A 21,982-nucleotide genomic window follows, 5' to 3' on the forward strand; every position below is an offset into this window, starting at 1 on the left:
ACCTCCAAATACTTTATTAGTTTCCGGGTAATCTATTCAATTAGGTGAAGACATATTTTTTTTTACCTTAAAGGTGTAAAATCTGTTGGAAACGAATAAAAGGTTTACAAGCACATTTATGTGTCTCATTATCTTTTAAGATTAATATACTTTACAGTTCGTTTCTACTAGTGCCAAACTGTGATATGGGAGATTCCCAAACAGTAAACCTAATGCCTGGAAACCTAACACCATGTTGACAATAATCTTTTTTCAACTCTAAAGTATCTTTGGCTGTAGGTACCTGCCAACCAAATTTCAAATGATTTCGAACACTTTAATGCTTAAAAAATGCTGGGATTTGGTTGGTGCCTGTTCCTCCGAAAATTGATATCCTCCGATATCCTGGTCAAATATACTTGCTCCATTAGTGTCGTTTGGACCTGAGTGCGCTCGTGCAAAAATCGAGGAAGGGGAGTATGCCCTGGGATGCCAAATGGACACTTTTATTGCCTTTTGGACACTTTTTCACTCTGAGGGACACCGGGACATAATCGGGTCAAAAAAGGCATCTTTTTGAGAAAAAGGATACTTTTTGTACATTTTTCCGAATCAAAAACCAAATGTCTTCGTGTTCTTCATTTTTTTATAAATACGACTACTTTTAATATTTACTTTACTTTGATGTTTTGGTAACGTTTTGGGGATTTTTGTTCGATGTTTTTGCGCCCTACGCGAACGCTATTTATCAACCGAAGAGGAATAGGACCTAAATTCTTAACAAATGTGGTATGCTAGAACTATCGAATCCACCTTTTTATTCTGTCTTACGGTTGACGTTTGTCATCAAGTCGGTCCACTTCAAGGACCCACCTACTGCTGGTGGCAGAGTCACCAAGACCACTGAGAAGGCTGGAGAGAAGAAGTGAATGACCATTCCCTGCTGGCGTGTTCCGCGTAAATCCCTGTGGCGTGTAGCCGTGTGCACATGGCTATTATTATACTGCTGTCATAGAAAGAAAGGAGTATCGCAGAAAAGTTGTGTTGCGATTCAACTTTATTTATAGCAGCTAGCGAATGTTTCTGTTTTGTATTCTATACTTTCAGCTGTGATTTTTTGTCAAACGCTGGTCGCCAGTTTCTATCGAGTATAAATCAAGCGAATTTATTTCAATCGGCGCCTCAGTTTTCTTCTCACTTTTTAGTCCTCGAAAACGTTATTTTTGCTCAGGGCTACTTCTAAACAAGGTTGCCACCCTGGCCTGGGAGAATTTACTAAATCTCAGAGGAAAAATTTACTAAATCGTATCTGTTTTTACTAAATGCTCAAAATTTTTTTTTGAAGCACCCCACCATGAAGCATCAATTTTTACGATAGGAGGATAATCAATAGGATTTACACAATCTTATTTCCTTTTTTCTTGTTCTTTTTCTCTTTTCCTTTTTTCTTTCGTTGTCATAGTATGATTGAAAATTCCGGAAACCTATAAGTTCAAAAATCCTTTTTTATTATTATTATTTGGATATACAACTGGATAGGCGTTATATTCCAGATGTGGTGTATCCAAGACGTCAAAAAATAGTCTGGAATCTTGGATTCTGGAAATCCAGCTGATGAAGCCCGGCTTTAATTTATCAATGGTCTTCTGGTCATAAAATTCAGGTATATTGAAAAATTGAAAAACAATCAACGAAGAAAAACAGCTACAACTCATATTCACACAACAATTCAGACGATGGAGTGCTTAGAATCTGAGGTGTGTTTGAAAGTGACGTCTTTTGAAATTTGTCCCCCAGTTTCTGTTTTTAGGTTTGAAATCCAAACCCTTCAATTTTGCATTTTTAAGAGGAAATTTGCCAGTTTTAAAATACTAATTGGGCTGGTCTTTAAATAAGGGATAATCTACTTTCTAAGATTTCTGACAGATTTTAAAGCGATTAATTTAGGATTTTTTTTAACTAATTTTTTCGGGATTTTCTCTCGTTCGTATTCAAGGGAATCAAAACCCCACACATAATCTATGTAACTTCAAAACGGCAATGACGAAACAGGCTTCCGGTTTAGTTGTAAAAATATATAAATTAAAAAGTACACCTCAAATTGGACTAGGGCGGCCAAGAAAAAGAAAACTTATATAACATACAATAATTAGTTTAGAAAAATATCACTGTGTCAGTAGTCTTCATATCAGGCAAATCATACAAATTGAAAAGTAAGAAGAAAAATATGTAGTCACAATTAAAAAAAAAAGTCGCACTTAAAAGACTTTAATAGTACTCGGCCTCATCTGAATTTAAAGTATCCACTAGCGTCGAATTCTGACTGAAGGGATCCACTGGTTCCCATTTCTTGATAGCCCGAGTCAAATCGCTGGGGATCACCCAGTCATGTACTCCACTTGACGACCTGAAAACAACTTGCTTCGTTTTCATCAGGGACGAAACACTCGAGACATTTAACCTATTCAGGTTTTTGGTTTTGATGACCGATAAAATCAAGAACTGTCTCTCTGCTCCAGCAATTGAATGGGGCAAGCTACAGAGAGTCAGAAAGAACTTGGGCAAGTATGGAAAAAGTTCGTTTCCAACAGCGTCTTTAAAGAGACAAAGCTAACTAACAAACGTAACAGCTGTTATGATAGTCGGGGAAATTTTTCTGAAAACAAATTAAGCTGGCGTACCTGTCCTGATTTTAAGTAGTTTGCCTTTCAAAGCAAGTGTCAAGAAGAAGCCTAGAAAAAGGTAAAGGTTTTTAGGCGCTAGGGTTGACGCGAAATCGAAAAATGAGAGCAATAGTAGCCATAATATCTAACATAATCGAAATCACATTTTGTAATGAATGGACCCTAATTGTTTTACTGAATTTATGGAAAATAAAAAAAAAGTTTTGTTTCCTACAAATCATGACCTTTTATTAGATTTCGGGAAATTTACTAGATCTTTTAAATTTACTAGATTTTTTTTTTTATTTTACTAGATCTAGTAAAATCCTACTGACGATGGCAACCCTGCTTCTTAATGTTCAGAAAACGACAAGATAGAGGAGTTGTTAAACGATTTTAACCACTTGAACAACCAGTTGGCTGAGTGATTAAGGTGATGGACGTCTTTAGTTTAACTTTAAAACCATGTAGGTCAAAATAGAAATTTCGTTGCTACAGCCGTTCGTACCTTTTCGCACACAAAGTTTCTTAATAGCTACCGAAGATCAAAGACTTGCATCTTTTCCGCATAACTTATGAAAATCCCGAAGGGAAAATAAATCTATATGATTGGTTCTTTCCTTTTCGACTAAGATAGATAGCGGTATCGATATATCATTTGACTTTGATGACATTCCCATGCCGAATTTTTCTGCCATCTCTTCAAATTGAACTTGCACTAAACTTAATTAATAGGTAGTTATAATGTCATAGCCTGAAATACCTGCATAACTCGTGCAGGTAACAGACCACTAGGTAGCAGAACTAAGAAGGGGGAATTTCACAGGTTTTTCAGCCCTTAGTTCACAAGTCTTGAAAATTCTTAGCGGGAAAATTGCATTTTGGCTTATTTTCTAGAGGGACACTAAAAGTGTCCTTTTTTGGCTGATTTGAACACTTTTGTCTTTAAAAGTTTTGGCAACCCTGAGTATGCCTCAGTGGTCATCACATCAATACCATGTTCCGCATGATATACTGGCCCCAAAAGCTGATTCCTGGGAAATGCATGCCCAAGTTTTCCTGAAATGCTTGTGGTGTCGAGGCTCTTTGTGCCTTTAATCATGCAGATTGAAAATTTTTATATGATCCTACCACAGACATGGCGTAAAGTAGGTGATTATGGAGGGGCCTTCGGCCCACTTTGGTTCTCTAATAATGTCGATTGAAAAATTCTTCATGAATTGCCGTTTAAAGAAGGTCAAAGAAGGTTCAAAGAATGGCTTCCCTTCTGCTGGAAAGTCTGCAGGGAAGGAAGTGGGGGATGTATCAAGATACATTAGCCGATTATCAGCATCAGATTCGGTAGTATAAACTTGAAAAAAAATTCCGTGATTCCACTTCAAGGACGATGTAAAATGTAAATCGTTTTGCAAATAATGAGAGAGAGACGGGTGAAGGGCTCGTAAAAGGGTCAAAGGACTCACTATATGCCCCCCCCCAGTAGTAACTTATTAAAACGTTTCACGACACAAATAGGGGCTACTCTTTTGTTCTATACTAGTTCGAGATCAAGAAGAAGGTTAACGGCGATTCCCTCGGGGCATTCTCTATGACGCAGGTGCTCTTGTTTATTTGTTTTTTTACGCAAAGGTTGTTGTTACGTTTCACTGTACATAGTTTAGCTGGTGCTGTTGTTTATTTGATCTATTGCGCACAGGTGGCAGTAAACTTTTACTGCATATAGTTTAGCAGTTTCTATTGTTTACTTATGCAAATTAAAATGAATATGACGTAGGCTTTTGCTAGACATAAGAAATTTTTCTTCAATATTTTTTTGTTCAAGACATTTTTCATGACGTTTCAAGATTTTTTTAAAGACATTTTTCGAGATGTTTTTCTTCCAGACATTTTCTTCAAGACATTTTTCAAAACGTTTTAAGACCTTTTTCTAGATTTTCTTTTTATGACCTTTTTCTTCAAGACGTTTCAAGACATTTTCAAGATTTTTTTTTCTTCAAGACCTTTTTTCGAGACCTTTTTCTATAATATATATTTTTCAAGGTGTTTTTAAGGACGTTTCAAGATTTTTTTCAATATTTTTTCCTTCAAGAACATTGCTCCAAGACAATTTGTCTTCAAAATATTTTTAAAGAGGTTTCAAGACGTTTTTCAAGATTTTCTTTTCAAGACCTTTCTCTTCAAGACATTTTTCTTTAAGACGTGTTTTATTACGTTTAAAGATATTTTTCAAGATTTATTGTTCTCCAGGATGTTTATGCAAGATGTTTCAAGACGTTTTTCAAGTTTTTTTCCTTCAAGAACTTTTCTTCAAGACATTTTCTTCAAAATATTTTTAAAGACGTTTCAAGAAATTTTTATTGATTTTTTCTTAAAGACCTTTCTCTTCAAGAAATTTATCTTCAAGATGTGTTTTAAAACGTTTAAAGACATTTTTCAAGATTTATTTTTCTTCAAGATGTTTTTTCAAGACATTTTTCTAATTTTTTTTCTTCAAGACGTTTTTCAAGGTTTTTTTTTCTTCAAAAAGATTTATAAAGACGTTTTTCAAGATTTTTTCCTTCCAGACACTTTTTCAAGCTGTCTCAAGACGTTTTTCAAGACGTTTCAAGATGTTTTCCGAAATTTGCTTGTTCAAACCCTTTTCAAAGACGCTAGTCAAGTGGGGAACCCCCACATTTGCACTAGGAGTCATGCCAAACCCTCAGGGCATTCTACAAGACACTGGAGCTATTGTTTACTTATGTAAATTCAAACGACCTTGTGAATGATATAGTTTTGAGAGTCAACGACACTTGTTTTGGTAGGACTTACACAAGACTTGTTTTGATTCCAAAAACCTTTGCAACCCGACTGCAAAAATTTTCCCGTTACTTGGCTGGCACGAGAGTTTATTGATATGCAGGGTTTAACGTTTCAATGCACGAAAGCCTCACAAAGCCAGTTGATTTATTTACATTAGTTTTATTGATACATCTTAGATAGGCTGTGAAATAATAATCTTTGTTCATTTTGAGTTTCAACTTTGCTCTTTACGTCCCTCGGAAACACTTTCAAATTAATTTATGCTCGTTTTTTATTAAAATTGAATTTCGAAACAACACTGGTATGACCTTTTCTATTTATACGGAATAATTTCTGTTCGCTTTAAGTTTTAATGTTGGTCCTTAGTTTCAGTTGGAAACTTATTTTTTGAAATAATTTCTAATCACATCCGATCTAGGGAAGATTAAATAAAGAAACCAAGTTTTTTAAACTGAAAGTAAGGAGCGACATTAAAACTTAAAACGAACAGAAATTATTTCGTATATGAAAGGGGCTGTCCCCTCCTCAACGCTTCGCTCTTTACGCTAAAGTTTTTTATTGTTTTAAAAAATAAAGTTGTGAGACAGAATCAAACTTTAGCGTAAAGAGCGAGGCGTTGAGGAGGGGACAGCCCTTTCATATACGGAATAATTTCTGTTCGTTTTAAGTTTTAATGTCGCTCCTTACTTTCAGTTTAAAAAACTTGTTTTTTCTATTTAATTTCTGATTGTTTTTTAATTAATGCAGCTTTTATTTTGGATCACCGTCATTGAATAAGTAAACAAAATTTCCATAAAAATTTTACTTTTCTTTTGCTAAATGGATGTCTCTAAATTTGGTTATGACGTAATTTACAAATGAACTTACGTAACGAACTTCTATATTCGTATATTTTTCTTCTGGCAAAAAATACAAAGTTGCTGATTTTTGCAGATATGAGCTTGACACCTATGTACTATGGTTTTCTGATACGCCGAATTTGACGGTGTGATTTTCATTAAAATTTTTTTGTTTTTAGGAGATGTTTCTTCCCTCTTTAAGAAATTGGGTAAATTTTCTCAGACTCGTAGCCTTTGACGAGTAATACTAAACTTAATAAAATTTATATATTTAGAATCAGCCTTATAAGCCCATTCTTTTGATACATTTATTGGCATCAAAATTCCGTTTTTAAAAGTTTCGATTAATATTGAGCCGTATCGCTTGTTTTTTTATTGTTTTTTTTATTACGTATATGTTATTATGTATATGAGGGGGTTCTCCCCTTAGTCAATTCCACGCTCTTTACGTTAAAAGTTAAAAAAAAAAAAATTAATTTACAAACCCCTGAATCACAAAGACCGTTTAATTAGAATAGATAGTTCTTTTGAAAGCACTAAAAAAAACTGTAGCGTAAAGACCGAGGTATTGGGGGAGAACCCCCTCATATATGTTATAATTTCTGTTCGTTTTAAGTTCTAATGTTGCTTCTTATTTTCAGTTGAAAAAAACTTATTTTTTTTAATTTAATTTCTGATCGTTTTTTAAATAATGCTTGGAAGTCCGGCGCCCCTTCATAGAAATGCCCCTTACCCTAAAGAAACATCCTCCACGGAAAGATTCTCCCGAGTAACCCCCTCCTCCATCCCCACCCCCCAGAAAAAAATCCTTCCTGAAAATGTCTGTATATTTCCCAATAACCAATAAATAATGCTGGTAAGTCCGGCGCCCCCTTCATGGCAATTTTCCTTCCCCCATGAAAACTTCCTTCATGGACAGATCCTCCAACATAACCTCCGACCCATCCCTCCCCCTACCAAAAAAAAACCCTCCTGAAAACTTCTTTATACTTCCCAATAACCAATACTATATGTTAACAGTGGGTAAAGTTTATAACTTTGAGCCCTCCCCCCGGGGACTTCGGGGGATTAAGTCATCCTAAAAGAAATAGTTATCATATTTTTGACCATGCTGAACAAAATGGCTATCTCAAAATTATGATCGGGTGACTTTGGGGAAAAAATAAGCGTGGGAGGGGGTCTAGTTGCCCTCCATTTTTTTTGGTCACTTAAAAAGGGCACAAGAACTTTTAATTTCCGTTCTAATGAGCCCTCCCACGATATTCTACGACCACTGGGTTGATACGATCACCCCTGGGGGAAAAAAAACCCAAAAAAACCAATAAACACGCATCCGTGATCTTCTGGCAAAAAATGTAAAATTCCACATTTTTAGAGATAGGAGCTTGAAACCTCTACAGTAGGGTTCTCTCATACGCTGAATATGATGGTGTGATTTTCATTAAGGTTCTATAGCTTTTAGGGGGTCTTTCCCCCTTTATATTGAAAATCAGCCAAATCTTCTCAGGCACGTAACTTTTGATGGGTAGCACTAAACTTGATGAAAGTTATATATTTGAAATCATCATTGAAATCTAATTCTTTTGATACATCTATTGGTATCAAAAACCCGTTTTCTAGAGTTTCGGTTACCATTGAGCCGGGTCGCTCCTTACTTACAGTTCGTTACCACGAACTGTTTGATAAGACACCTCAACCCTTATTAAGGAGCTGAATTAAGAAGCCTTACAAGATTTGAAGGAAAAAATAAGCTTAGAGTGAAAAAAAAAAAATCAAAACATAGTGTCGTTTCTTTTTGTAAAAAAATTAAATAAAATCAAGAAGAAATAGATCTTTAATTCTTTGTTTGAAAAATTTAAATTTGGTCACACAAGAGCCGTCCTAGCCAAGTGGTTAGTGGTTAGCGGTTAGTGGTTAGGTCCTTCTTTTATATACAACTTTGAGGGGGCAATTCCCCCCCCCCCCCCCAGAACTCTGTTTTCCTCCGGATCTCAGTTTACCCCCCCCCTACCTCCCAGCGGAAATTTGGTTTCTCCAAAAATACTGTCAAAACTAAGCATAATTCAAGCATCCACTGAAACAGGTCAGTTTTAATTATCTTTTTTATTACTATACGGCCCTTTTTTACCTTTTCTTATTATTATGTTTTTCCTGTCGTTTTCACTTGATTTGGGAAAATCGGCTCCAACTTTGACCCCCCACCCTCTCCACAGGATTTTGACAAAATTACGCCTTTCGTTGGGGGTATGGATTTAGAGATCCACTCAGAATGTCGTTGCAAACCATGAACTGGGTGGTCTCTATTCCCTTTTGAATCAAAATGATTGACAAAATACCTTCCTGGGACATGCTTTAAAAAATGAATGCGTCGCATTTACAAAAAAAAACAAAAAAACAGTGAAATTATCTGAAAATGATTGTATAGAAGGAAGAAAACCACAATAAAAAAGAAAACGAATAAAACACGCAAATAGGAAACGAACGCAAGATATTCTATTTAGAAGTCCAACGCTTTCCTGGCAGAACCACGCCTGTAATAATAAGATTTGATATGTTAGTGCTTGTATCTTAGTTCCGTAGCTTATAAGGGGGCTTGGAGGAGGAACATACGAGAGGTGTCTTGCAAACCTCGTGTTACGGGTTTTGGACCATAATTATAACAATGATGATTTCGCTTTATACTTGCAAGCTTTTCTACTTCAAAAGTTATACCAAAAGTATTGTTTTTATACTTGCAAGTGGTGTAATTTATAAAGAAAACGTAGATATGAGAAATAGCGTTTATGTGAGCTGTTAAACATCTGTGTACTTTTGTAGTCTGCTAGGCCCAGCCCTTGACAAATGGTAAATAATGTGCCATTTTTGTGCCATATGGGCACATATGGCACTTTCAGATGGTGGAATTTACGAAAAACACGTAGATCGTAGATGTGAGAAACATATTTTGAACGAGCCATTAATCATCCCTCTATGATTTTCTGGTAAACTGCAAGCCATGGAAAAAAAAAAAAAAAAAAAAAAAAAAAAAAAAAAACGGGAGACAGAAAAGTGTTACCCATTCAAAAAAGTGATTTTCCTTGTTGTTCAAGGTTGGGGACTGTAATTTCCCTGAACGAGGTTTTCAACTATGCTGATTCCAATGGTACATTTTTCATTTTGATCTAACCCCAAATTCAAGGGGTTTCAGGCTGTTTTTCGAAATCACCATAAATTTCTTTTTGTAATAAACTTTTATTTTTTAATACGAACGGAAATAATAGTTATCATTCCTGAATCAGTGTCAGATGAGAATATTTTTTCACTAGGCAGTTTTTTTCTAAGCGTGTTTTTTTTTTTTTTTGGTTAATATGGGCTGTTGTTTGCGCTTTAGTAGGCTGCAGCTACCGCTGCAACCATGATATTGTCATTACAAATTGAGGGTTTCTTCTGAGGATAACATCTCACGTGACTTCATATAAGAATATCAAAAAATGATATACTGTTTTACTGTTCGTTACAGATATTCCAGCTGTTCTTATCTCAAATGGAATTGCGACAACAGTTCATATTTGGGTTCTCATATTCCCAACGGGTCTTATAAAAATTTTATTCCGCAACCATGAGTAATCTAGAAGATAGAAAGACCAAATTAATAATCGACAAAAGGTGCTGTCTTTTGTGTTTTTTGGCACTTACGGATGGCAAAACTGATTAAAAGCACGTAGATATGAGCAATAGCTTTCAAATCGGTAATTAAACATCTCTCTAAGAAGTTCTGACAGCCCACTAGTCCCTAGCTTTCCCACTTGAGACATGGCATGAATAGTGCCATTTTTAGTGCCATTTGGCAGTTGCAAGTGGTAGAATTTATAAATAAAACGTAGATATGAGAAATAGCTTTTATGTGAGTTATTAAACATCTGTCTACGATGTTTTTGTAGCCCGCTAGCCCCACCCCTTGAGAAATGGCACATAATGCGCCATTTTACGCCATATAGCACTTGCAGATGGTGAAATTTATAAAAAAGCACGTAGATGGAAGAAAAAGCGAGCCCGTTGATTTTGAATTGAAGTTATCAAGTATTTTGCAGTAGGTTGCATCAAGACATGGCTAATTGTAGAAAGAGAAAAGCCAAGACAGATAGTCCAAGTAATTGAGAGGCAAATGTTTAAATGGCTGCGGCACGGGTAAATGGCGGGAGTAGGTATGACTCTCTTATGGGACACATACTTTTCAGGTTTGTTTTTGGAAAGGTATGCCTGCCTAGAGTCTCAGGCATGTTGACCACGTCTGATTAAGACCATGCCATGCCTCTAAGTAAGTAAGTAAGTAAGTTTATTTATAACCCGCAATATAAAATAAATGCGGAGTAAAAACGAGAAAACAAAATAATATTATCCACAAGGAAATAATTAGAAAAATACAACATAAATAAAATAACAATATTTATAAATCTCTAATCTGGAAAAAAATAAGTGAGGGGGTCATTGGCACATATCTTCCTAGGAGTATTGGTCCTCAGGTCCTTAGCGATGTTTTCAAGAAGCCCTAGAGGGTCGATAAGTCCAAAATGAGAAATAATCTTGTGATTTCTGTACCACCTTGGTAAATATAACAGGAATTTACAATATTAAAATAGCCTCTCCTTAACTGAAGACGGTCTTTTTTGCGCATCAAAGGCTGCAAACCGGAAAGAAAAAGAATTGTAGGAGAACAAAAACTATGGTAAAGTTTACATAAGCCTCGGCGGCTGTACCTCCCTCTATTAGGCGAGATTTTACCGTATGAGAAAAGAATGCACTGCAGAGCACTAGCAACCAGAGACGAGCATTTAATCGAAAGTGTATAAAAAAAGTAATCCCAAGCCATTTGAATTTTGAGACACAGTGCTACCCATACAAAAAAGTGATTTTTCTTGTTTTTCAAGTTGGGGTCTGTAATTTTCCTAAACAAGGTTTTTGACTATGTTGATTTCAATGATACAGTTTCCATTTTGATCTGTCGCCATTTTCGGGGGGTTTCAGGCATTTTTTTCGAAATGACCATAAATTTCTTTTCGCAATAAACTTTGATTTTTGATATTAACCGAAATAATAGTTATCATTCGTGAATCAGTGTCAGATGTCAATTTTTTTCACTGGTCAGTTTTTTTCCATGATTAGAACCCGGAAACCATTTTCACAATTTTTGCCTGTCACTTCCTGGTTTCATACCAGGAATTTATCTTACTATTAAATCAAGATAAAACCTCTTGACGAATGCTAGCACTGGGTATTAAAAAACGTCATGAAACTGAAACACCAAGTTGATTAAAAATTCTATTGTAAGGAGTGAGACCATTAAACTATGTTTTATGAAGAAGAACTTTTGCAAAAGGAAGAAGGGGAGGGTAGTAAGTCAAGGAATAGTCATCGAGAATTTCATAATCCAAATATTTGTCATTCGATGAATTTCTTTCTCTTCGATCTCTTAGAAATCATTTTGCGAACTTCATGTTGACTGACCATGTTAAAGACTAAAATTTCATTGCAAATTCTACGAAGGAACTAGCTAGCATTGAAATCTAATACATGGTAGAATTTGTAGAAACCTAGTAGACATGAACAATAGCTTTTGAATGACCAATTAAACATCTCTCTACGATGGTGTGGTAGCCTCCTAATATTGCAGTAGCTTCCTGGTGAGCAGACGATTTATGAAACTTATTAACGGGGAAGGGAGGGAGGGTAAACGGGAGGGCTTTTTGTAAACCTCCAGTGAAGAGTTTTGGAACATAATTATTACGATGGTACCGTTTTATGCTTCCAAGTTTTCCCACTTTAGAAGTGGCACCAAAAGTGCTGTTTTAGTGCTATATAACACTTACTGATGGTAGAATTGATGAAAGCTCGTAGACATGAGTAATAACTTTAAAATGAGCCATCAGACACCTCTATAAAAGTTCTCATTGCCCACGGGCTCCACCTTTTGCACTTAGATATGCCACCAAAAGTGCCATTTGACACTTGCAGAAGGTGGAATTTATAGGAAGAGCGTAGACATGAGCGATATCAGCTATTAAATATCAGTCTACGATGCTCTGGTAGCCCGACAGCCCTAAACCTTGAGAAATGGCACAAATAGTGTCAATTTTAGTGCCACGTGGCACTTGCAGATAGCGGAACTTATAAAAAGCGCGTAGATATGATGAATAGCTTTTAAAGAAGCCATTAAGTATCTCTCTATGATGTTCTGGTAAACCACTAGGTCTGGAAAAAAAAGAAGAAGAAAAAGGGAGACAGATCAGTGCTACCAATGCAAAAAAGTTATTTCCTTGTTGTTCAAGGAGGGGGTCTTTAATTTCCCTTTATTAGGTTTTTGACCATATTGATTCCAATGGCGCACTTTTCATTTTGATCTGACGCCATTTTCAAGGGGTTTCAAACTTTTTTCGAAATCACCATAAATTTCTTTTCGCAATAAACTTTTACTTTTAAAACGAACCAAAATAATAGTTACCATTTCTCAATTAGTGTTGGATGGCAATTCGTTTCCACCAGTCAATTTTTTCCTAAACTTGTTTTTTGACTTTTGGTTCTGACCGTCTTAAAGAGTTGATAGTGAATTCTCCCAACGGACTAATGAGACTTATTAAGGGGGCTGGGAGGCGGAGTTTATGGTGAGGGTCACTTGTAAATCTCCAATTAAGGCTTTTGTACCATAATAATCACAATGGTACCGTTTTATATTTCGAAGCCTTTGAACTTAAGAAATGGCATAAAAGGTGCCGTTTTTGTGCTATTTGGCATTTACTGATGGCAAAACTGATTAAAATCACATAGGTACGAGCAATAGCTTTCAAATCAGCCATTAAACATCTTTCTAAAAAGTTGTGGCAGTCCACTAGCTTTTCCGCTTAAGACATGGCATCAATAGTGCCATTTTAGTGCGATTTGGCAGTTGCAGGTGGTGGAATTCATAAATAAAACGTAAATATGAGAAATAGCGTTTCTGTGAGTTATTAAACATCTGTCTACGATGTCTTTGTAGCCCACTAGCCCCACCCCTTGTGAAATGGCACAGAATATGCCATTTTAGTGCCAGATGGCACTTGCAGATGGTGGAATTTATACAAAGCAGGCTAGCCCTGGAAAAAAAAGGAGACAGATGCTACCCATACAAAAAAGTGATTTTCTTATTTTTCTAGGTGGTGGACTGTAATTTCCCTGAATAAGATTTTGGACTAAGCTGATTCCAATGTTACACTTTTCATTTTGATCTGATGCAATTTTCGAGGGGTTTCAGGCTTTTTTCGAAATGACCATAAATTTCTTTTCGCAGTAAACTTATATTTTTACTACAAACCGAAATAATAGTTAACATTGCTAAATCTTGACTTGACTTGACTTTTATTTTCAACTAATAATACATCATACTTAATTGGCACTTACAACACATTTTTTGAATAACATTATCAACAAATGCAGAAATGGTAAGAACGTATGACGTTTTATTAAGCCACTATTGTGACTTGAGCAGCGTCACACAATCTTTTATCATAAACCAAAACTCATTCACTCTTTCTACTCTTTTCATACCATTCAATACAAATTAACTCAATTTAACTTTTTTGTTAACTTTTTGTTTTACAACTTAATTACAATTTAAAATTTTTTTAAATAAATAAAAAAAAAAAAAAAAAAAAAAATTAATTCCCACCCAACAAAACTTTTTTAATCTAATTTTAAACTGAAACTGGTTTTCTGACTCCCTAATGCTCTCCGGGAAACAATTCCACAAATTAACTGCATAATTTCTAATTGAAAAACTATATCGACTCGTACTCCTTACTTCTGAGACTAAGCTTCCACGAACTCTAGTCCTATGATGATGATAATCAGAATTAAACTTTAAAAAATCTCTAAAATATTCTGGAGATAATCTATTAAGCACTTGGTAAGTAAACACTCCCGCCTGATGGTCCCTGATCTGATGAATATTTAAAATTCTAAAACTAATAAAAGATTCACGCGTATGCTCATACTGAACCAACTCACCCAGTACTAGAAGTGCCTTATTCTGAAGAATCTGCAGTCTTTTAATATTTGAAGTAAAATTAGATGCATAAATACAGCAACCATAAACAATAACAGGATGAAGAACAGTATGATATATATTTCTTAAAACACTTAAGGGTAACACGTGTTTCAAACGCCGCATCACTCCAAGACCTCGTGCAAGTTTAGAAAAAATCACATTTATGTGTTTCTTCCAACTCAAATTCTTATCAACATAAAATCCTAAATATTTTTTTTCAAAAACCTGTGAAAGCGACAAATTTTCAAATACTACGGAAGCACTATTTACAATTTTTCCTACCCTACTAAAAATCATATAATTTGTCTTAGAAGTATTAACAGCAAGGTAACTCATGGAGGTAAACACCAAAAGGTTTTACAGCGTTCGGTTTGCTTTATCCACTAGTTCTTCCAATGACTGTGCAGAAATCGTCAAAGCAGTATCATCTGCAAATGCTGTAACAGTTGCTTCAGGCATGTAGAACCTCAGAGTATCTATGTATACGAGAAAGAGTAATGGACCAAGAACTGAACCCTGAGGAACTCCACATTTTACAGGATAGACTCCGCTAACGATGTCATCTATCATTACTTTAGTTGACCTTCCATACAAGTATGATTTAAACCAATCCAAGCAAACATCTTTTATCCCCAGACTAGATAGGCGACACAGCAGCAACCTAAAATCCACAGTGTCGATGGCTTTTTTGAAGTCAACAAAGATCGTTAAATGAATAAAACCTTTTTCTAGAGCTCCATTGATTATATCCAGAAGATGATGAACAACAAGGCTAGTAGAATGTTTACTGCGGAATTCAAATTGGCTGTCACACAATATTCCTAGTTTATCAAAATATTCATAAAGTCTCCTGTGAATTATCTTTTCATAGATTTTAGAAAAAATAGGTAATAACGAAATCGGTCGCCAATTCGATAGTTCTTGTTTCTTCCCCCCTTTATACAATGGTATTACCTTTGCCAGTTTAAGACCACTAGGGAATTCGCCGGTCTGGAGTGATAGATTTATTAAGTCAGTTAGACAAGGTATAATATAGACTAGGATAGCATTTACAGCTCTATGATTAAATCCATCTATTCCGGCCGAGTTGGACTTCAGTCCATTCACTGTGCTCTCGATCTCCTTTGTTGTGCACTTCTCGAATGAAAAAATGCGTCCGTCGCCTCGATTATCAATAAAATACTTCACCAGCTATCTTCTAAACTTTTTGGCTACGTCTTCTTTAATACTCGCGCCTATACTTGTGTAAAATTTTCTGAATTCATCAACCATTTCCTGTTTGTCAGTAGTTTCACTTCCACTCACCATCAAACTCTTTACTCCATCATTATCATTAGTCTTCCCTTTTAAAACCTCATTTATTAGTCGCCAGGTTCCTTTTGCATCACCGCTTTTACCATCAAAAGCAGAAGCATAATATGCTTTTTTATCACTGCGACGCTTATGGTTAACTTTGTTTCTGACTCGCTTAAATTCTTCAAATAAACTTGCATTTTCCGGGCTCTCTAAATGTTTTTCAAAAAGCTGGTTTCGCATTTCCATCATTTCAAGCAATTCTGTGGTCACCCATGGCTTTCTTGGCTCATTTTTCTTTTTCCTTATTTTCCTCAGAGGACAAGACGCCTCATATACCGGTAAGAGAATATTCATAAACCTGTCAAATGCTGTAGTTGCATTCTGCTCTTCACTAACTTCATCCCATGCTATAGTACTAACTTGCTCTTTCAGCTTTCTCAAATTATTATTTCTCATATCGCTATAAACTCTCTTACTTAGGTTTTTAGTCGAATTTTTGATACTATTTATCATACAAACAATCGGGAGGTGGTCAGAAGCAGGTTGAAGGAGAACATCACAGAATACTTGCCTCAATAGATTTGAAGAAACAAATATGTTATCAATTAATGTTGCCGACTGAGCAGTGATACGGGAAGGAATCAGATTCACTGGGTACAAATTATGAGATAGTGCAAGATTTAAAAATTCTAAATTAACACTATTTAAATTCAATAAATCAAAATTAAAATCACCCAGAATAACACACTCTGATCGATTAGACTGAGCCCTGCTTAAAAAACATATCAAACTCCTGAAAAAATTCCTCCGGATGAGCACCAGGGGGTCTATAAACCAGGCAAACAATTCAATTTTTACCATTATTTATTTCAATTTCAATACAAAAAATTTCAATCTTACCATCATTCCATAAATAAAAGCCCTCCCTTTCCACCAAATTCAATCCCTCTCTCACCAAAAATGCAAGTCCCCCGCGCCCCATTGAATGCCACGACTTCGATATCAGTTGGTAACCTGGAAAAGCGTAGGAAGAGAGAAGACTACACAAACTCAAGAATGATTCACAAATTCCCAAAACATCAATCACACTATCAATATTACTTAAAAACTGAACAATTTCTTCAAAAGCCGACGTTATGTGGCAATTCCATTGAGCAACACACAAACTATACAACTCTTTTTTAATTTGACCAAACTCTTAAAAACGAACTTAGCGGCTAGGACGGAGTGGACCGGGGCATTCATCAACTATATATTTCAAATGGATAAATATATTATTTTATAAAAAATAATCAAATATGAGCTATTTTTTTTCAAGCAACTACAACCGAGGTATTGGGAGTAAACTAACCACAATAATAAAGTAAAATAAAAAACCATACTCTTGTTTTATTCATTAGGGATAAAATCAATACATAAACTGTAACGAAAGTACATAGTAATAATAGAATAATAATAAGAATAGTTAAACAAATGGAAAGACTCAAAATTTAAATACAAAAAAAAAAACAAAAAAAAACAGGACACTCAATCACCATCGAATATGTCATTCAGAGACCAAAGTCTACGAGCAGAAGTTGCATTCTCCGGACGGACGTAGATCCGACCTTGGTTTGACCACACGAACTTATTGCCGTACATATTGCCGTAAATGAATCAGTGTCAGATGGCAATTATTTTCACAAACCAGTTTTTGTCTAAACGCGTTATTTAAGTTTTGGTTACTATTGGCCGTGGTTCACTCTTTACTAGGTTGCAGCTGCCGCTGCAACCATGATTTACTATAAAACTCCACTTCAGCTTACACTCAGAAAGCTTTGGCTCAATAATTAAACCATATTTTTTACCAGGCGAGAATTGAATATAGCCTTGCAAAATGTTAGGTAAATATTTAGGGGTTGGACACATCTGAAGAAAATATGTTAAACGAATAAAAGTATTGGATTTCTTACTTTATAGTATTTTCAAAATATTTGGTCGTTTTTTTGACAATGCAACTAAACCCTTGGATGGTCCCAGATATAGTCCTAGGAACATATATATAAAAACAAAAACAAAAAACAAACACCAAAATAATGAAATAGTTTATTTATAGTATGCACCATGTTCTAATAAATCACTTTATCATGTTTCCTTCCATTGGTATCTGATTTTCAAAATCATTTCTAATAAAATATTTTTATCCAGTATTTTAATCAATCACAGGCGAGCTAAATTCCTTCGACTCGGGAGCACAGAAACTTCTTTTAACAGTGAGCCTGTGACGAACCAGAAGATTCAATTAATTGAGAAATTTGTTATTATGGCTATATCAGGTACCATCAGGAAGAGGAGGGTTGAGGTGCATTGCCAGGAAAGCAACCATAGTATTTGCAAAGATGAATAAAATAAGGAATCAAATAGAAACATCTTGCCCGACTCTCTAGAAATAAACTAAAATTGACAGTAAAGGGACAAAAAGGGCCTGACCTAAGTGTTGCCTTCGCATCACTATAAGTCTTTGAAACATAGTTTTCTCATTCACTAATACCGTAACTTTATTACTTTCAGAGATTCTTTTCAAAGCAATGTTCAAATCGTTTCAAAACTTCACTCCCAGAAACTAATTTTTTAGGATTTACTGGGTTTAAAGCTTAATCAACGTAGACCCAAAAACTACGCTTGAGAAAAGTCATTGATTAATTTTGTCCCAATTGTCATTAACGTTGCTGAAGACATGTCTGATGTTGAGTATGTAATAAAGATGAGTAAAAGCAGAAACATGGTAGGCTCAGATACTTCAAATGGTTTCTAATTCTCACTTATGTTTACGTTCATGATTTCTTTAGGTTATGATTTTGTCTTGATTTTAGGTAGCGCAATAGTGCTGCTTAAGTAAAAAGGCAAAGGCACTTATTTCATGAAGGCACCTAGCATGGAAGAAATTGTCGTCGAAAGTTCAGAGGGGCCTCATTCAAATGGATATTAAAAGTTCTAGTGCCCTTTTTAAGAGTCGAAAGTGACTGGATGGCAAGCAGAACCCTCCCCCGGCCCTTATTTCCTCAAAGACTTGCGATAAAAATTGTGATTTGCCTTTTCAGTTTGGCCTAAGTATTCGGTTTGATTTCCACTCGTTTTAGTATCTATTTAGTCATCTAAATCGTTATATGTTATCGTTATATTTATGGGACTATTAATCTAGATTCTGTTCGTTTTGGGTTTCGTTTCATCTTTGATAGTAAATTCTTGCCATTTTAAGTTTGTATGATTTTTCCTCCCTTTCTACTTTAGTTCATTCAGTGCATTCGGACAGGTAACTTTGATTGCATCCTAGCCTAGCCAATGCGTAACGTCAGGGCTTATCAAATCAACGGATAATAATATGTGGATAAAAATAGCAAGACTATGGATAATACTTCAGTGTGGATTTGTTTATTATAATTGCAAAACAATCGTTTACCAGTTGAGGATATTTGAAAAATTAAGAAATATGGCAATGAACAGCCGAATATTCCAGATTTGTGCTGTTTGCCGTGGCTCAATTAACAGCCAATTGGGTCATTTGCATGTTTCCCGCAGAATAAAGAACTTGCTAGGCATCACACCTTTTTGCCTTTTCGTAATAATGGAATTTCTTGACTGAACGTTTTTGACAAGGTTTCTTTGGAGAAGACAAAACAACGTTGCATGAGACTGCACCAAATGTATTTTAATGCCCATACTTTATAATTCACAGTAGAACGTCAGGAAATATAGAAAGGGGGAAGAGTATTTTGCCTCTAAAATTTCTTCATTCTGAAGAACGTTTTATATTAATCTTGTGGGAAGGGTGCTGCACGGGGCAGAGCTCCCCTGTTATTGAAGAAATGTTTCACATGTAACGGAAAAATCATATTTTAATGCTTACCTGTAAATGAGAGGCCAGGAAGGATAGGGGAAGGTTTTATACCCTATAAAAATAAATTAAGGTACTTCCTTTGAAAACTATGAAAATAATGAGCTCATGATTCATTTTTTCAGTCTCCCCCTCTCCGTTCTTAATCTTGGAAGAAACTTAACAAAATTTTTTTTTGGAAATGCAGTCTGTGAAACGACTACCTAAGACTATCCTTTGAGAATTCCGCTGGGAAACAATTAACATATCTTTGTTCTGATTAATTATAGAATCACTTCAGCCTAGAATTTTTTTTTTTTTTAAGGTTTAAAGCAAACAGTCTGGGCAACTAATGGGAGAAGAGACTCTTTAATTTGGCAGAAATCAAATAGTCGTAGAACCACTGGTAGATGCAGAGTCTCCAGTTCATTGGAATTTAGATTTCAAATTTTGGATTTCTAATTTTACTTGGATCTGCAGAAAATTTACTGAAAGTGGTAAGTTTTTTTTTGTTTTGTTAAAACTACTTATCATTGATTATAACACAGAGAGCTCGAGATATTAAGCACTAGCTTCTCTTACCAAATGAGCATTCCCAATCTTTTGAATTTTCCATTTAATATAAAGATGCTAAGTAATAATAAAACCTAAACTGGAGTCAAGTTTCTCTTTACTTTATTTTATACTTATTGTTGAATAGCCTATGATAATGGCTTTTGCACATTCATTAGTGGTTGTATATCTTTTTATCTCTTTCTAGTCCCTCTGTCAGTGGCACCATTTGAAGGGAGGGGGCGTGCCCCCCCCCCCGGATTTTTTAGGGGCCCAATTTTCAGCTCTGAAGCTCTTAGTTTATTATTCCTTTTCCAGTTTTTTTGTTGCTTTCGGTTTATTCCTGAAAAACCAATAACCAGGTCATTAGAAAACAGCAAATTGAAGACACTAAAAGATTTGCAGCGAAGTCACCCATTTGAAGAATATCTCTTTTGGCATGGTTTCGTCGGATTCGGCCTGTCACATTATACTGATTCCCGTAATTTATGATATAGCGTGCTAAAAACATAATATCATATGATATTATGATAAGATATGGCGCAAGAGAATTCATTGACATAGTATTGAGAAAGTGAAAAGACATTTCAGAGCTGGTAAGGCAGCACGAAAGCAGTTACCGGCACATAGCATGTACCATTTTCTGGACCAAATTTAAAGCTATTCAGACGGAGACGGCCGAATCTGTTGCCTCATGCCTCTCCAAAGAACGGGAAAAGGAAATATTATAGAACAGACGCTATGTAAAGACTTTGCTAAAAACTACAGCCTTACTTGGCCGGAAAGGTTTTGCGTTTCGTGGCCATGATGAAGGAGAGTCCACTGCCTTTCGCGGTAATTTCGTTGAGAGGGTAGATATTTTAACGAAAATCAGCCCGGACCTGATGGACAAATCTCACAAGCCCTATGGTCATTACTTGTCACAAGAGTACCAAAACGAATACATTTGGGTAATAGGAAATAAAATTAAGGTTCTATCGCGAAAGAAGTCAGAAGCAAAATATTTTGCTGTTCTTGCTGACGAAACAAAAAACCTCTCAAAAAGGATCAACATGCGATCTAACTGTGCTATGTTCATGATATGAAAATCAAAGAAAGAGCCATAGGTTAGGTTAGGTTGACGGGGCGAGGGTAATGAGCGGACGTTTTTCCAGAGTACAGGCCCGTCTCCGGGAAAAAGTACCGCAAGTGAGGTACACTCACTGTCATTCCTGTAGAGACTTAACCTTGTTATTGACGATTTTATGCAGAAAAAACGAAGAATTTCGTCAGTATTTTCAGTTTTAAAAACAGTTATGGTATTGTTTCTAACAGCAACAGTTGTTTGGCGAGGCCGAGAAAACTGCCAACGTGTCCGTGCTAACGCTTGAAGGACAGTTGTGAAACGTTGATCTTACTGGTATAGATCGATGACTAAAATTCTGGTAAGATATGATTGCATACTCGCAGTTCTGTCAGTTGTTCAAGAATCTGCTGACAGGGAGGAAGCGGCAGAAGCTACAGGTCTTAAGAATCAACTAGAGTCGTTTGCCTTCATATTCAGTATATATGTCATTAACGAAGTTATTGCAGTGATCAACCCTATTTCTGAACAAGTGCAGGCCCCAGATCTGATCATTTTAAACGCCTGCACTTTAATCACCACAACAAAAACCAACTGAAGACAATGCGTGATGTCGAGTGTTTTCGAATCCTATACGGCAAGTCTAAGGAGATGGCTATTAATAACGCATCTAGTAGGCGAGATGGCAGTAAACTTTACCTGGTTCTCTGCTTTTTTCATTTTTATAGATTCTTGACAACTGGATCCTACTTAGTGTACCTTTTTGCATTTTTGTCAATTCAAAAATCACAATCACACCTTTTCCTTACCATACACACATTTTACAATACGATGCTATGAAATTTCAACTTTTCCCTTAATAAGTTCTGATTTGGATGG

General features: G+C 35.7%; 1 protein-coding gene across 5 annotated transcripts in view; it reads left to right on the forward strand.

The window, feature by feature from the left end:
- LOC148951004 (serine/threonine-protein kinase 32A) overlaps nucleotides 1-21,982 on the forward strand; it is a 368,633-nt gene that overhangs the window by 32,465 nt on the left and 314,186 nt on the right. For 2 of the 5 annotated variants that reach the window (XR_016141888.1, XM_089090549.1), the window contains one exon: nucleotides 19,814-19,985. The gene's annotated coding sequence lies outside the window, so the exon portion shown is untranslated. Of the gene's footprint in view, nucleotides 1-2,956; nucleotides 3,076-5,206; nucleotides 5,613-19,813; nucleotides 19,986-21,982 lie in introns of those variants that run through there. The other 3 variants (XM_089090551.1, XM_089090550.1, XR_016141889.1) reach the window with 3 other exon arrangements.

Source organism: Artemia sp. Qi Xiang Cuo, chromosome 6, assembly GCF_049724085.1.
Source record: "Artemia sp. Qi Xiang Cuo chromosome 6, ASM4972408v1, whole genome shotgun sequence".
NCBI lineage: Eukaryota > Metazoa > Arthropoda > Branchiopoda > Anostraca > Artemiidae > Artemia > Artemia sp. Qi Xiang Cuo.